This window comes from Anabrus simplex, chromosome 8, assembly GCF_040414725.1.
Source record: "Anabrus simplex isolate iqAnaSimp1 chromosome 8, ASM4041472v1, whole genome shotgun sequence".
Classification (NCBI taxonomy): domain Eukaryota; kingdom Metazoa; phylum Arthropoda; class Insecta; order Orthoptera; family Tettigoniidae; genus Anabrus; species Anabrus simplex.
In genome coordinates this window covers 114,043,004-114,059,544 of record NC_090272.1, presented here as the reverse complement: position 1 = coordinate 114,059,544, position 16,541 = coordinate 114,043,004, and the positions used below count along the sequence as shown (strand labels likewise).

Below are 16,541 nucleotides of genomic sequence, written 5' to 3'. Positions count from 1 at the left end.
AATTGCAATGTATATAATAATAATAATAATAATAATAATAATAATAATAATAATGAGGAAAAGGAGACTGACGTTTTATGGGCACATCAAGAGAAGGAACCCTGAGAGATTGGACAACAAGATACTTCGTCTGCTGGAAAAGTGGAAAAATCAACCGGGATGGCTTACACAGGTACACAAAGACTTGGCAGAAATAGGCATCAAGGAAGAGGATATAAAAGAAAGGACATCATTTAGGAAGAAGGTTGTGGGAATGAGGGATGCGTTTGAACAGCAACATACGAAGCCACGGAACATCTCGGTGGAAGAACGAGCAAGAAGAAGTCAAAGACTCAAGAATCTTTGGCGAGAGTGTAAAGAGAAGGGCATCAGTCTGCGTAATAGAAGGAAGATTGTGTAAACGTGCCCCACAGGTGGCCGTATCGATAAATATTATAATTAATAATAATAATAATAATAATAATAATAATAATAATAATAATAATAATAATAATAATAATAATGAAAGAATGAAAATCCACGGCCTGTTTCCAGTCATCCGACCGGGTCAAGAATGGAATGAATGAATCCGCCATCAAGCAGCGAGGATAGGAATTGTGCCGGCTGCCGAAGCCTATTTCACTCCTCTGGGGCAATGATTAATGAATGACAGATGAAATGAAATGATATTGGAGAGTGTTGCTGGAATGAATGATGACAGGGAAAAGCGGAGTACCCGGAGATAAACCTGTCCGCCTCCGCTTTGTCCAGCACAAATCTCACATGGAGTGACCGGGATGTGAACCACGGAACCCACCGGTGAGAGGCCGGTGCGCTGCTAAGCTATAATAATAATAATAATAATAATAATAATAATAATAATAATAATAATAATAATTTAGAATTTTCTTTACGTCGCACCGACACAGATAGGTCTTACAGCGACGATGGGATAGGAAAGGCCTATAAGTGGGAAGGAAGCAGCCATGGCCTTAATTAAGGTACAGTCCCAGCATTTGCATGGTGTGAAAGTGTGGAACCACGGAAACCATTTTCAGGGCTGCCGACAGTGGGGTTCGAACCCACTATCTCCCGGATGCAAGCTCACAGCTGCGCACCCCTAACCGCACGGTATAATAATAATAATAATAATAATAATAATAATAATAATAATAATAAAATGAAATGAAATGAAATGAAATGAAATGAAATGGCGTATGGCTTTCAGTGCCGGGAGTGTCCGAGGACATGTTCGGCTCGCCAAGTGCAGGTCTTTTGAATTGACTCCCGTAGGCGACCTGCGTGTCGTGATGAGGATGAAATGATGATGAAGACGACACATACACCCAGCCCCCGTGTCAACGAAATTAACCAATTATGGTTAAAATTCCCGACCCTGTCGGGAATCGAACCCGGGGCCCCTGTGACCAGAGGCCAGCACGCCAACCATTTAACCACTGAGTCGGACATAATAATAATAATAATAATAATAATAATAATAATAATAATAATAATAATAATAATAATAATAATAATAATTTATACCTTTATATCATATGAATTCTGGGCGGCAGGCTATGAAAACACGGCTAACAATTTCTGGTTTCTTGAAGCTGGCTTAGTTTGAAATTACCGGTTGTCCATGAACACGCTTGCTTTGTTGGGGGATTCCAAGTGCTTGGAAATGCTGAGAATAAGAAGACAATCATAATTATATTCCTCCCCTTTACCTCCCGTTCGTGTGGTTGATACGGAGACACGTTGTATGTGATCCTTCATGACGTCAAGGCCAGGCGACTTGCCCATTGGATAACCGGCATGCACAAGGTCGATGACGTCAAGCTCTCCTCTGTCCTCTCCACTCCTGCCCATCTTTCGCATGCGTTCGTTTACTTGGGAAGCAAACTGGTATATAAAGACAGGACAAGTGGTTGTTCACCATTCTCCAGACAGCAGTCTACCGAGCAGTTAAGTGTTCGGTTCGAGTGCGTGTTTTGTTTTCAACGCGCGACGTCAAAACATAACCTAATTATTCTATTTACATCGTGCACGAGTATCATCACTGAGAACAGGAAGTTATTCAATTGCATTCTTTCAAATTAAACAAGCACAAAATGTATCCAAATCCATTGGAACGTAAACATTCAACAATCCGTCAAGTGATTGACAAATTTCTGTGTCCTGATTCGAGCAGGAAAGTCAATAAATACGGCGGAAGTTCATCGAATTCTTGCTCCTCTTCATTTTCTTCGTGGAAGAGTAGCAACTGCAACAACAGTGGAGGTGATCGACGAAAAATTGGACCAGGGGGAGGAAAATGAAAGGCAATGAGCGTCTTAATTTCAATTATGTGCGACATCTGCAGCTTCATTATGTCCTATGTTCCTTGCCTCAAGTCTTTTTTATTGGAAGTTCTTGATATCCTACTGCTAGTTCTCCTCGCATTCCTGCTACTACACAATAATCGCACAATAATTTTTTGTACAATAGATTTTGTATAGTGTAGTCAACATGATTAGAGAAAGATGAAAAAGGGAACGAATGAGAAATATGTAAGATGGCTGTAACGAAGAAGAAGAAGAAGAGGAGGAGGAAGGAGGCCGGTTTCACAGCTACAAATTTGAAAGCAGCAAAATAGCAACAATACTTCCATCACTGTCCATCAGTACGCTGAGACCTGGAGGAGGCTCTGAAACCAATGACCGGTAAGTCAACAACTTCGAAACTTATTATTATAATTATAATAATATCCATTTCAGTTAAGGACATATTTGTTTTCTTTGAATTTGACAAATTTCAGTGAATTGGTATATTAACCGCTAATGTGTTATTTTCCTTCATGCTTCGAACTATTGAGAATTATAACAAATTTGGAATTAAATATCAAAACCTTGTTACGATTTTCTGCCAATTCACTTATACCAATTATAAATTTTAACCCCTGATTTACTCTGGCATTTTAATGACCTTATCGAATTGCATAATTCACCAGTATAGGCAAATAGAGAACGAAAACAAATATAAAGAAACTTAATTACTTACGATCACGATTTAGTTGCAAGAAATTGCGCAGTTTGTAAACAAATGTGTTTATCTGTAATTTATTTATTTTGTAGATTTTGTAAACAAGTATGCGTGTCAGTAAAACAAATATGCGAGAAACTAAGAAAGAGAGACAAATTATTGTTTTACGATAACGATTACATTACAGGCACGTGGCCATTAAATACCTATCGTTTTTATTTACTTATTCGTAACTAAAGTATAAATAATCTTTACTTGCAAGGCTGGACGCTCCAGAATGCATAGCAGTAGAAACCAAGGTCAGGATTATGGGCTGTGTTTTTTAAATGTTGAGTCGATTCTAATTTATGCAAATTATAGTGCCTCAGGATAGCGTGAGGTATATTTAGCATACCAAAGGCGTTTTTCATACTAAAATACAAGAGACTATGACGCACATACTACCACTTGCATTCTGTACGTGCTGCACATGCTATACCGAAGCTCGACAGTGTATTTAGAGAGATTTCAGAAATTATTATTATTATTATTATTATTATTATTATTATTATTATTATTATTATTATTATTATTGTATCCTCCGTGGCTCAGGCGGCAGCCCGCCGGCCTCTCACCGCTGGTTTCCGTGGTTCAAATCCCGGTCATTCCATGTGAGATTTGTGCTGGACAAAGCGGAGGCGGGACAGGTTTTTCTCCGGATACTCCGGTTTTCCCTGTCATATTTCATTCCAGCAACACTCGCCAATAACATTTCATTTCATCGATCATTCATTAATGTTTGCCCCAGAGGAGTGCAACAGGCTTCGGCAGCCGGCGCATTTCTTATCCTCGGCAGTGGATGGGGGCTTCATTCATTCCCTCCCTGACCCGGTCATTGACTGGAAATAGGCTGTGGATTTTCATTATTATTATTATTATTATTATTATTATTATTGTTATTATTGTTATTATTATTATTATTATTATTAGACCACATATCACTATTTAACGCGATTTGTAGCAAATCGTTGCCAATTTTACACAGTATGAATCAAAATTTAATGGCCTGTAATAAAATTTCAAAATGTTAATTTAAACAAAGGAACTGGGCAATTTTAATGGTCGCCTGTTTCATCTTGGGTTTATTTTGCTTCTGCGGCAGATAATAATAATAATAATAATAATAATAATAATAATAATAATAATAATAATAATAATAATAATAATAATAATAATAATAATAATAATAATAATAATAGTAATAATTTGAATTTGTTTGTGTCATCGGCCCATACACTGATTTAATGTAGCTGTCCATGTCACCCTATCCTGTGCTAACATTTCTACTGCATCGTAAATTATTCTAACCTGTTTGTAATGTTCATGCAGTGATCCTCCTCTTCTAGCTTTTTGTTACCACTCTTTATCCCTTCAAAAACTAACTAATCAAATCCTGGGTGGCTCAGGGCGTGTACAATCAACGTATCTTTTCTTCTACTCAAATTTCGCCAAATCATTCTCTTCTCACTAAGTCAAATTCGAACTACCCATCTCAGTTTCAGTATTCTCGAGTGACACTACATGTCAAAGGCTTCTATTTACTTTATTGCTGCGCTAGTTATTGTCCATATTTCTCTTCTATGCAATACGAAACTTCACAGAAACGTCTTCAAATACAAATTATAATAAGATTTTTTAGTTTAAAGTGATAAAATATCTTTTTTTTAAAGAAAATACTTCCTTATTTGTATTTTATGTCCTTCTTACTTCTGCCATTGTTAATTATTCTACTACTCAAGTAACAATATCTATCAACTTCCTCTAAACGCAATTTCCTAATCTAATAGTTCCTGTATCACCTGAAATTTATTTAACTATATTCCATTACTTTCTTTGATATATTATATTTTCATCTTGCACTTCTTTCCGAAGACTGTGTCAGTACCATTCAACAACAACAATAACAACAAAAACAATAATAATAATAATAATAATAATAATAATAATAATAATAATAATAATAATAATAATAATAATAATAATAATAATAATAATAATAATTCTGTTCAACGTCGTCCTAGACAAGGTTATGGAAGAATGGGAGAAGGAACTCAAGAAACATGAATCTTGGAAACCGATCCGATTGGGCTTTCCCAAAAACAACCTCTACGTACCATACCTTGCATTTGCGGATGATCTGGCGATTTTAACAGAGGATGAGGAGACTGCCATCAAGCAGCTTGAGATACTTAAGGAATCTGCAGAAAAAGTGGGACTACAGATTTCATTTGAGAAAACTAAATTCTTCTGTTCAAAGACAGATATCACGAGCCTGAGAACAAAATACGGTAAAATCGACCGGGTCTCGTACTTTAAATACCTCGGAGAATTCATCGAACCGACAGGCCTTGAGAAGATCTCACAGCAAAACCGTCTCCAAAAAGTCAAGAAGGCATTAGGGTTAGTTCAAGACATCTACAACAAAAAATGCATGTCAAGACAGACAAAAATTCGGCATTACAACACAGTCATAAAACCAACAGTCCTTTACGCAAGTGAAACATTGTCACTTAACAGTAAACAAGAATTAGAAGAAATAAAAAAGCAAGAGAGGAAGATCATCAGGAAAATCCTAGGAGCAAGATATACCCAAGATGGTTACAGGCTACAATCAATCAAAACAACAGAAAAAGTTTCAAACATTGAAATTGACATTAAGAAAAGACGAATGAAATTCTTTGGACACCTCACAAGATTACCAGAAAATCGACTGTCAAAAAGAATATTAAATTATGTTAGCTCACTTAAGAATTCAACACCTTGGCTGGATGAACTTCGAAAGGACCTCAAAAACGCAAACATATGTGCAACAGACATTTTAGAAAGAGACACCTTCAGACACAAAGTCAACAAGTGGGAAGTTACATCAGAGCAACCAAAGCAAAAACAGTGCAGACCGAAATGGTCGGAAGAACGTAAACAAGCCTTCTCAGAGAGAATGAAAGCCTATTGGAAGAACAAGAAGAACCCAAAGAAAGCTTGATTGAGTTGTTTGCTTAACGTCTTCCATTATTGGGAGAATACGCTAATAATAATAAAATAATAATAATAATAATAATAATAATAATAATAATAATAATAATAATAATAATAATAATGTTAGATCTCTTCATGGTATCAAATTCAGTAACATTCTCTAAACTGTTTATCTTGCCTTGTTTCAGGAACGTTCACGCGGTTCAAGGTGATTACCGGTGGCTTTGAGGCTAAAAGAAATCGCTGTTAATGAGGTGAGTTGATTTTCTTGTATTACAACATTCTACACTTTAACATTAGATCCAAACGTTCTCGGAATCCAACGAACTGTATTCCATATCTCGTCTGAGAATATGGTATTCACACAATTTCTTCTGCTAACATCCTTCGAAGATTTAGGAAGTTCGTTTAGAAAACATGCTGGACCTTTCCTGGTGTTCTAAGGTGTTTATCACTTAGCCGTCCAATGCACAAAAAGTATTATTTTCGTAATCAATCCTGACTATTTGAGGACTAGGTGTTTAACTTGGGTAAGTCCAACCTGGATAAATTCCACCTTGGACTTGCAGCGACGTTTCAGACTCACGGAATTCCATATGCATGTGACGACAGTGGGAATGTTGTCAAAGAGAACGTTTTCAGTAATATTTTAATAAATTCTATACATTTCCGAACAAAATCGCATAATTTGTCAGTTTAATTACACCAAATCAAAATGCATGCTATCTAATCCTTTTCAAAAACTAGAGCAAACTGAAGTAATTTTAGTTCTGAGAACGATCTCACAATGTTTCAATTAATAATCAAAAAAAGAATTACTTCACAAGAAGTAGGCCTAGAGTATATACAGGAAAATGTCAAAAATATAAGAAAACAGAAGACAATTTTTCTGGACATTTAAATGCTATGAACTGTCCTTAAAATACCTATTAAACTGTAGATAATGGCAGAGTAACTGAAATATCAGTTATAGACGAAGGTTTGAACAATATATTTTTATTAAATCGGGTAAAGCACGTAGTTCAAACCTTTAAAAAATTATTTTCCTAAACACGTGACAGTGTAATTTTAAAGTTATCCTTTGAATGAGGAAGGAAAAATCCTGCGCAAATTTGCAAGGTCCAATTATTTGCTTTTAACCTCAGCCTTCACATTGCCATGAACGAATCAGAGTGCCTTACGTAAGATTCACTGTCCTCCGCAGTAAAGCTTTGACGAATTTAGGTTATAACAATTCTGTGTGTGTGTGTGTGTGTGTGTGTGTGTGTGTGTGTGTGTGTGTGTGTGTGTGTGTGTGTGTGTGTGTGTGTGTGTGTGTGTGTGTGTGTGTACGCTCTTCCTCTAGGTCACATTTGCGTGGCAATGGCCTGATTTACAAAGAATGCAGTTCATGTTTCAAGGTCTTTCTTCCATTTTAAGTTGAACTGAAACTTCGAACTAAAATAAGCATTACTAGGACATTTTTTCTATAATCATTTCTCCTTCTTAAGAATATAAATTAAGGTCAAACTATCCGTTTGAACCGTAATATATCAGAGATATGTTGGCAGCATATGAATATTTGAAGGCTAAATACTTCCCCAATATTAACCTCTTGTAAATCAATTTGTGTATGCCTCAACATTGTATTATTATTATTATTATTATTATTATTATTATTATTATTATTATTATTATTATTATTATTATTATTATTATTATTATTATTATTATTATTATTATTATTATTATTATTATCCTGCACTTCAGTGTTATCACGGAAAAACTTGCTTTAGAGCATTCTGTACAACCATATTTACATTAACTACAATTTTAGATATAACTCAATATTTTTGCAGCCATGTAAATGAACCTGTCCTTCGTACAATAACGAACTGAGGACATTGCATAATAACCCAAATTGAAGACCTCACATTGATAAATACCAACACAGAACTTTAGAGATGACCGAGTTAAAAAAAGTTTCATAATTTAGAAACATTTTTAATAGTCACGGAAATGTTACAGATATCCTTAAACATTTCGTACAATTGATGTAACTGTTGATGTAACCTCCAGTGAGGCAAAAATGGCAATACCATTTTCCATTTCTCATACTCAGTCAAAATTGTGAATTTGTTTCAGTACAAAATACCAAATATATGAACTTTCTTTCTTTCTTAATCCGTTTACCCTCCAGGGTTGGTTTTTCTCTCGGACTCAGCGAGGGATCCCACCTTTACCATCTCAAGGGCAGTGTCCTGGAACGTGAGACTTTGGGTCAGGGGAGAAGGACAAGTACCTCGCCCAGGTGGCCTCACCTGCTATTCTGTGGCCTGAACTTATTAAGGAACCATCCTGGCATTTGCCAGGAGGAGAAGTGGGAAATCACGGAAAACCACTTCGAGGATGGCTGAGGTGGGAATCGAAACCCCTATATTCAGTTGACCTCCCGAGGCTGAATGGACCGCGTTCCAGCCCTCGTATCACTTTTCAAATTTCGTGGCAGAGCCAGGAAGGGGGGGGGGGGCAGCCAATCACATTAACCACTACATCACAGAGGCGGACATATAGAAACTTAAATCCTATATACCTGAATAACTTGCCTTAAAATATGTTTGAACATGTAACCAAGAATCACTTTGCGCCTTTATATTGAAAGCTGATTCAATTACTTAACATTACCTTTTAAAGAAGCACATGCAATAAAGCATATCCAGTAATCAAACAAAGAACTTTACACAATTTAAATAAAACCTAGGTACTACTTGCGAGAAATAATACCTGCAATCAGTTCACAAATTTCATGAACATTTCCCATTTATACACTTGAGTACGATTTAGCACCAATTAGTCGCATTGTGTACTGAAATCTCCATTCCATAAAATCTACCTACAATTCTCGGATCTTGAATAAATATCTTATTATTTTATTATTATTGATATTATTTACCGTTATTATTTTACTATGTATTTAATTTTTTATGAAGGAATATGAAATAATATACAATTTCGTCTGATATGAACCGTCCTCAAATAATGACTCTAAGAGAAGTAATATTCATTTTACCTAATGAAAATCAACATTATTTTTTGTCAGAATGGCTCTCTTTGGAACATATTATTCATGTGAGAAAATAAGAGTCATTTAAAAGAACGTTAACGTGAGAACAACAACTAGATCTGTTGTACTGGAAGTATGGAAGATGGATCAGGGTATTGTGAAGACACCAGCCAGCTGATGAGTCGACGAATAAATTACGAACACCGTATTTATCACTAATTGAACACACTCGAGCAATTCGGTTAAATAATACTCTTATTGAGACCACAATATTTCTTGTTTTTATATTATTTTTTAATTAATATTATTATTAACGCGTTGTCTTCAAAACGGCATATTGGGCCTTATTGGGTTAAAATATTCAGAATATCCTCCAGATTTTCATTCATACACCTTCCCATACTACGTGCAACTACCTTAAACTTATTAGATTTTTGTATTTTACTTTTCCTATCGACTCTTTCAACGAACATAGTTATTTTTTCACTCTTGTGACCATTTAAACCTTTTGGTTTATGGCTTGAGAAGGTAAATACATCTTTCAAGACTGAATTCTCGTTTTTTATCGGATATTCTCTCTCCATTTTCTTAATTCATGCCACTGTTGAATGGACATTAAAACCTACTCAAACATTAATTATTTTGAAGGTGATTTACGAAATTAGACACACACAAAACATCGCTTTTAATTTTTTTCGATCCTATTGATTAAGAAATAAAGACCAAGAAATGTTAATGCACTTTTCTAAAATTTCAGATTATGTAAAAAAAAAAAATGCACACAATTTCTTTTCAGAAGGTAGGCCTATATTATGAAGCAGTATCAAAGTTTCCAATTTCATCATCATCATCATCATCATCATCATCATCATCTGTTTACCCTTCAGGGTCGGCTTTTCCCTCGGACACAGCGAGGGATCCCGCCTCTACCGCCTCAAGGGCAGTGTCCTGGAGCTTCAGACTCTTGCTCGGGGGATACAACTGGGAAGGGTGCCCAGTACCTCGCCCAGGCGGCCTCACCTGCTATGCTGAACAGGGGCCTTGTGGAGGGATGGGAAGATTGGATGGTATAGGCAAGGAAGAGGGAAGGAAGCGGCCGTGGCCTTATGTGAGGTACGATCCCGGCATTCGCCTGGAGGAGAAGTGGGAAACCACGGAAAACCACTTCCAGAATGGCTGAGGTGGGAATCGAACCCACCTCTACTCAGTTGACCTCCCGAGGCTGAGTGGATCCCGTTCCAGCCCTCATACCACTTTTCAAATTTCGTGGCAGAGCCGGGAATCGAACCCGGGTCTCCGGGGGTGGCAGCTAATCACGCTAACCACTACACCACAGAGGCGGACAAAATTTACAATTTACGCTATCATATGCACACAATTTGACTCAACCAGTTTTATTGATTTGGAACCGTCAATAATTTACATTTTCTTACCTTTAAAATATTGTCAACTGAATCATTTTGGGCCTATTTTGGTACAGGGAAAGAAAATGCCAGTATTTACCTTGCTGGAAAAGTATATTACTTTATAATTAATTCTTTGGGGCCGGGCTGAGTGGCTCAGACGGCTGAGGTGCTGGCCTTCTGACCCCACCTTGACAGGTTCGATCCTGCCTCAGTCCGGTTGTATTTGGGGGTGCTCAAATACGTCAGCCTTGAGTCGATAGATTTACTGGCTCGTAAAAGCACTCCTGTGGTACTAAATTCTGGCACCTCAGCGTCTCCGAAAACCGTAAAAGTAGTTAGTAGGACGTAAAGCCAATGACATTATTATACTTTGGGAGACAAATTTTAATACATAATTTTGAAAGGAAAGTGAAAAATCTGTTTTGACAGTATTCATTCATCAGTCTGGTCATGAAACCCGAGCAATACGGTTGACGAACTCGTTACCTTGTTCACGTGGTACTCCAATAACTGCAGGCCATTTGACTGAGCATGATTTTATAGCTATAAATATGAAAATAGGAGTATTTCTGCTGGATGTATTTAAGTTACACCATTGGTAAAGTCGTTTCTGATCGAACTGGTGGAAAGGTGTTCATAAAATTAATGCACTAGAAAGTGAATTTTAAGACGTATAAAGTGATTTTTTTGTTGTTTTTTTTTATTGAGGAAGATCCCCTAAACTTCCATTGTTCCTTGTATTACCTCACCTACATGACTAAATAAGTTAAAAGTGCAGGGCACCGTTCTTAATATGTTTCTTTTCTTCTTTGTTACAGAAAGTGACATTGGAACGAAGCTGACGTGAAACTGGACCGTTTTAAGATGAGAGACCGGAGTTACGAATCCCAAAGATATTCTTCGACACCAAAGATATATTGCTCATTTCTTCGTATTTATGTACTTAAGAGTCTTTATAATTAATATTTATTTATCAGTCTATTATAGACAGTTTATAATTAATCGTTCTGAGCTTCTTCTGGAAAGCCTATCGTATGAGATTTGAAAAGGCAACTTGAGTTATTAGTCTGAAATCTACTGTGGAATAATCGTCTTGTTAAGTATTTCTTAGTGGCAATAATGTTAAGACAGCAAAGAAAAGATGATTTGCCTTCGTATCGGCTTCATGCTTTATCTTATTCCGGTGACATATTTATGTATAACTGTCACAGATATTAAATTATTAGTTCAATATATGTACCAAATTTTTGTTGCCACAAAATGATTTTGTCTCTAGATGGAAAGAAAATAAGATTTTATGAAATCCACATATATTCAAAATGAATTTAACCCATGTCTTGCTTCTAAATACCAGATTAAGAGCAATACACACAAGGGTATTAAAATGCTAATATTTGTACTTACTGAAATAAATTCTGTAGCACAAACATTTTATCAATGGTCAAATTCAAACTATGTTGTTCCGAAAGATTTAAGATTTTTTGTAAGAAAGGATGTTATAATTTTCATCTTATAGTACTTTTTTAAGACATTTATAGAGAGAAAGTTGCATTTTCAAAATATTACAGTTTAGTAACGATAATACGTCAAAATATTATTAAGAAACTTGAAACTGTGCAAGTTTAACACATGATTATTTATTCTTTAATTTAGGATTATCAAAGAATTGTTTGCATAATGTTAATAATTCACAAGGTGAATAATGGAGAACCTCAGAAGGATGAGTAGGAAGTTCAACCAAAGTCCCTGTAATAGCTGAGGAAATGAGCTTCCTCATATTATGTAGACGACATTATGGCAGTAATGATTCAAGAATATTATACGAACATGTGTTGTTTGCTAATGTTCCGCTTTTTTTTCAGGCGAACATTCCTAAAACAAGTGTTTCATAGAGACCAATAATACTGCAAGTATTAGTCGTTTGGTTGAATTTACTTATTTGTAAATGTGTCTATGTTCTAATCAATTAAAAACCAAAGTGTATCTTATATACGAATATTGAGAAAACTATGCTTTTATTACGGATCCAAATATTGTAAATAAGTCTGATTATGCAATATGCATCCTTTGTACAGCATATTTATTAATTTATTTATTTGAAGAAAATTAAACCTGTGTTTATATGAAATATTTATTTATTTATTTATTTATTTATTTATTTATTTATTTATTTATTTATTTATTTATTTATTTACAACTTATATTACCTGTCATTGATGGGAAAAATCACTTTCCATGTATATTATAACACCTTCTTCGACCATTCGCTGAGCATTTTACATAGAATTAGAACTATGGGGTCTTTGAATAATGGTTTTATTCTTTCAGTTTACGAAGTTTCTTTGCTATTGCTCGGTATCTCAGATAGAGCTCTCGTCTCCAAATCCGAATCCAAAATATGGATACGGCTGCTGTATCATACATTTTGGTAATGTGGAAACTCAAAAACTGAAATATGCACTCATGTTTCTGCCTGCTATCTCGAAGTTTTAGTGTTGTAATTCCGAGTATGATTACTATGGTAATTCCATGCTCAGTCTGTTATGCTTTGATATAACAACGCTGGATATTTTACTCTAAGGGGAAGGCGGAGTTGGGGGGGGGGGGCGAGGGAATCGTGAATGCAGAGTGAGGGGTCCGATCTGACCGTGGAGCAGCAAACAGAGCTGGCCGTGAGAGAAACGCCTTTCGCCGACTTCCAATTAGACAGCAGACAAGGTAAGGCTTACTCAACTGGATGCGATGGTACGCCAAGATCTCGAAGACCGGAATGATTGAGGCAAGACCTCAAATGTCAGGAAGCCGCATCTGTACTCCTCCTTTCTCAATGCGTCTCGTCCACCACTAACGAAGTCATTTTTTTGTCGTAAAAGGTCGAAAATAATGTTCACTTCATACTCTGTTGAATTTCATTTATTTACATTCTTGATAATTATGAGTATAGTTGAATTTTACAATACTGTAGTTGCTTATAACTAGGGCTCAGAAGCTGAAGTATAAATTGTCTAATATAGACCTGTAAAAAGATCTAAAAATATCAACAGAAAAGGACCTAAATGCCGGCAAAAATGCGATCCAAATTCATTCACTTTTAGTTTTTATTACGTATTTAATGAAGGAACGTAATGTTCTAAAATGCAAAATTATGTGGTATGCAACATACAATGAAAAAATACAGAGTGAAATACGTCTTCTTTCAGACATCATATATTTTTAGATGAACATATTTAAAAAATAAGGAATTTGGTATTTGTTAAAAAAGTACTTTCAGAATTTAGAATGAAATGTTTCTTCCACCTAGAATGAATTCAGCGAACCCGCAATGGACGTCATGGCAAAGGAAATTGAAATTAGTATAACTGTAATCATATTTGACTTAACGACACTAGGGTTACATAAATTGGAATCCGGAAACCCTGCCTCAGTTGAATTTGCAGTATATCACTCTAGTCATCTCCAGGTTCTTAGGTGAAAAGCATCGTCGGTTTTCAGACAACACGTTGCAAAACATCGAGAAACTTCTCACCATATCAACGGATGTTAAGGGTTCATACTGGAAGCACGTGAAATCTTCCTCTTCTCAAATACTCACGTAAAAAATTTCTCCTTTCAGTATTTCACCTATCATGCACCTAATTTGATACTCCTGGATTTTTTCAAGCATTAGTTTCATTTCACTTTCTCTATTACTAGAGAAAATATGTTTTAAGAGGCGATGGATCTAATGATTATTCGAATTGAGAATGGGCAATACAAAGAAAATTAAGTTGCATGAAAGGCCATTAAGACTTAGAAAAAGGCTAAAGAAAGACCTATAAGTCAATAAATGCCAAAAGGGGCAAAAAAAATCAAATAAAACCCACAATTTTCTGACCTATAATGGCCCAAAATGAACATTTATTATGCCGGACCTCGTCTCCGGACACTCGAGAGGTAAAAAGAAGGATTTTTCCTCAATTTCGGAACCCTACTTACAGCACTCATTAAGGGAAGATTGTACTTTGTATACTGACTATGTTAATTTTCTCTCATTTAGGTACATTTATCTGAAGAACTATGAATGATAAGAAAGTAAAAGTTTGAGACTCATAGAGCATGATTGTCTCTTCCAAATGCCATTTTTGTGGAAAGATAGTTTGCATAACGTGTTTTCCAGAAATCATTCCGTAAGATATTTTTTTTAATTCACATTTTTCAACTGAATTCATAATTATCAAACTACTTAACTCAAGTTCTTTAAAAAAATGCATAAATGATGTTATGCTTATTCGTTGTAATACGTATAACTTTTATTGTCCTAAGATAATTAGTTTCTGAAAAATTGGTAATTATCAGTTAATTAAATTGAAAAATATAGATTTTTAATAACTTACGAAGATATTTCCAAAAATCAAATTATGCAAACTATCTAGCTACAAAAATGGCATTTGGAAGACAAAATCATGATCTACCAAAGAAAAGCAAAGTCACCTCCGTACAGGCCGTGAAGGCCCTTGGAGGAGTGGAATGTAAAGGCTTCCACCATTGTTAACCTCAGCACGTGATGGGGGTAGAGTGGTTAGCTCTACGCCCGGCCACCTTTGCCCCAAGGAATTAACCTGGTACTCATTTTTGGTGTAGGTTGAGTGAACCTCAGGGCCATAAAATAATCATGATCTACCAGCCACTAGAATTTTATTTTCTTATCATGCATAGTTCTTCAAATAAATGTACCTAATGAGACAAATTTAACATTGTCAGTATACAACGTACAATTTACCTGTAAAGAGAAAAGGATGCAAATGAATATATTACAGCTATAGATTTACAGTCAGAATTTGATTTGGTTAGCAGATGGGTGGTCGCTGCGATGCTGGTTGGAATAGGCGTGTCAAGTAAAATTATTAATGATATGTAACAACCGTATGCGGAGGCGATACGCACGATTAAAGTAAAAGAAGATTTAATGGTAGGAGAGGTACAGTACATTAAAATATTGGACCGAACCAGCGGTACAAACTATCGCCAATACTAACGATATTTTGAATACTGAAAGGGAGGAGAATAAGACAAGCCATATGTTAACAATAAAGACATTCCTGGCTTGGTTTTTGCAAACTACATCCTTCTGCTGTCTCTGCCTTCAGTCGGTATGCAATCAAGCATTACAAAAAGTGCTGAAAATGTAAGTTGTAGATTAACATGAAGGAAAGAAAAGTAATGGTGAGTAAAAAGGGAAATAAATTACATACAATAGAAAAGCGGTGGTTAGAAGGGGCAGAATTATAAGGAGGCAATAAAATACTTCGAAATCATACTAACACATAATAGAGCCTCCGTGGCTCAGGTGACAGCGCGCCGGGCTCTCACTGCGGGGTTCCGTGCTTCAAATCCCGGTCACTCCATGTGTGATTTTTGCTGGACAAAGCGGAGGCGGGGAAGGTTTATTTTTTCAGGTACTCCAGTTATCACTGTCGCATTTCATTCTAGCAACACTCTCCAATTCAATTTCATTTCATCTGTCATTCATTAATCATTGCCCCAGAGGAGTGCGACAGGCTTCGGCAGACGGCACAATTCCTATCCTCACCGCTAGATGGGGCTTCATTCACCCATTCCTCACCCGCTCGACTGACTGGAAAGAGACTGTGGATTTTCATTTTCACTAACACATAATGGAAAGTGCAATGAACAAATAAGACGAGCAGAAGTAAAAGGGCTGCCCGCTCTATCTAGCATGAGATGTTCGGAGAGGAAGATGCCAAATACTGAATATAAGCTGCAGAAACATATTTCAAATGCGCTTGTAAAATTCAGGTCGTTGTATGGGGCATTGAAGAAGGTAGAAAAGAATCAATTAGTCACTACTGATCTGCATTTAGGGCAGTCGCCCAGGTGGCAGATTCCGTATCTGTTGTTTTCCTAGCCTTTTCTTAAATGATTGCAAAGAAATTGGAAAATTATTGAACATTTCCCTTGGTAAGTTATTCCAATCCCTAACTCCCCTTCCTATAAACGAATATTTGTCCTCTTGAATTCCAACTTTATTTTCATATTGCGATCTTTCCTACTTTTAAAGACACCACTCAAACTTA

General features: G+C 36.0%; 1 long non-coding RNA gene across 1 annotated transcript; it reads left to right on the top strand.

Annotated features, from left to right (window-relative positions):
• The first annotated feature begins 1,908 nt into the window (after positions 1-1,908).
• Positions 1,909-12,595, top strand: LOC136879180 (uncharacterized). The gene is made up of 3 exons (XR_010860907.2): positions 1,909-2,684; positions 6,207-6,272; positions 11,286-12,595. It is a non-coding gene; the product is annotated as an uncharacterized lncRNA (long non-coding RNA).
• Positions 12,596-16,541: the final 3,946 nt, after the last annotated feature.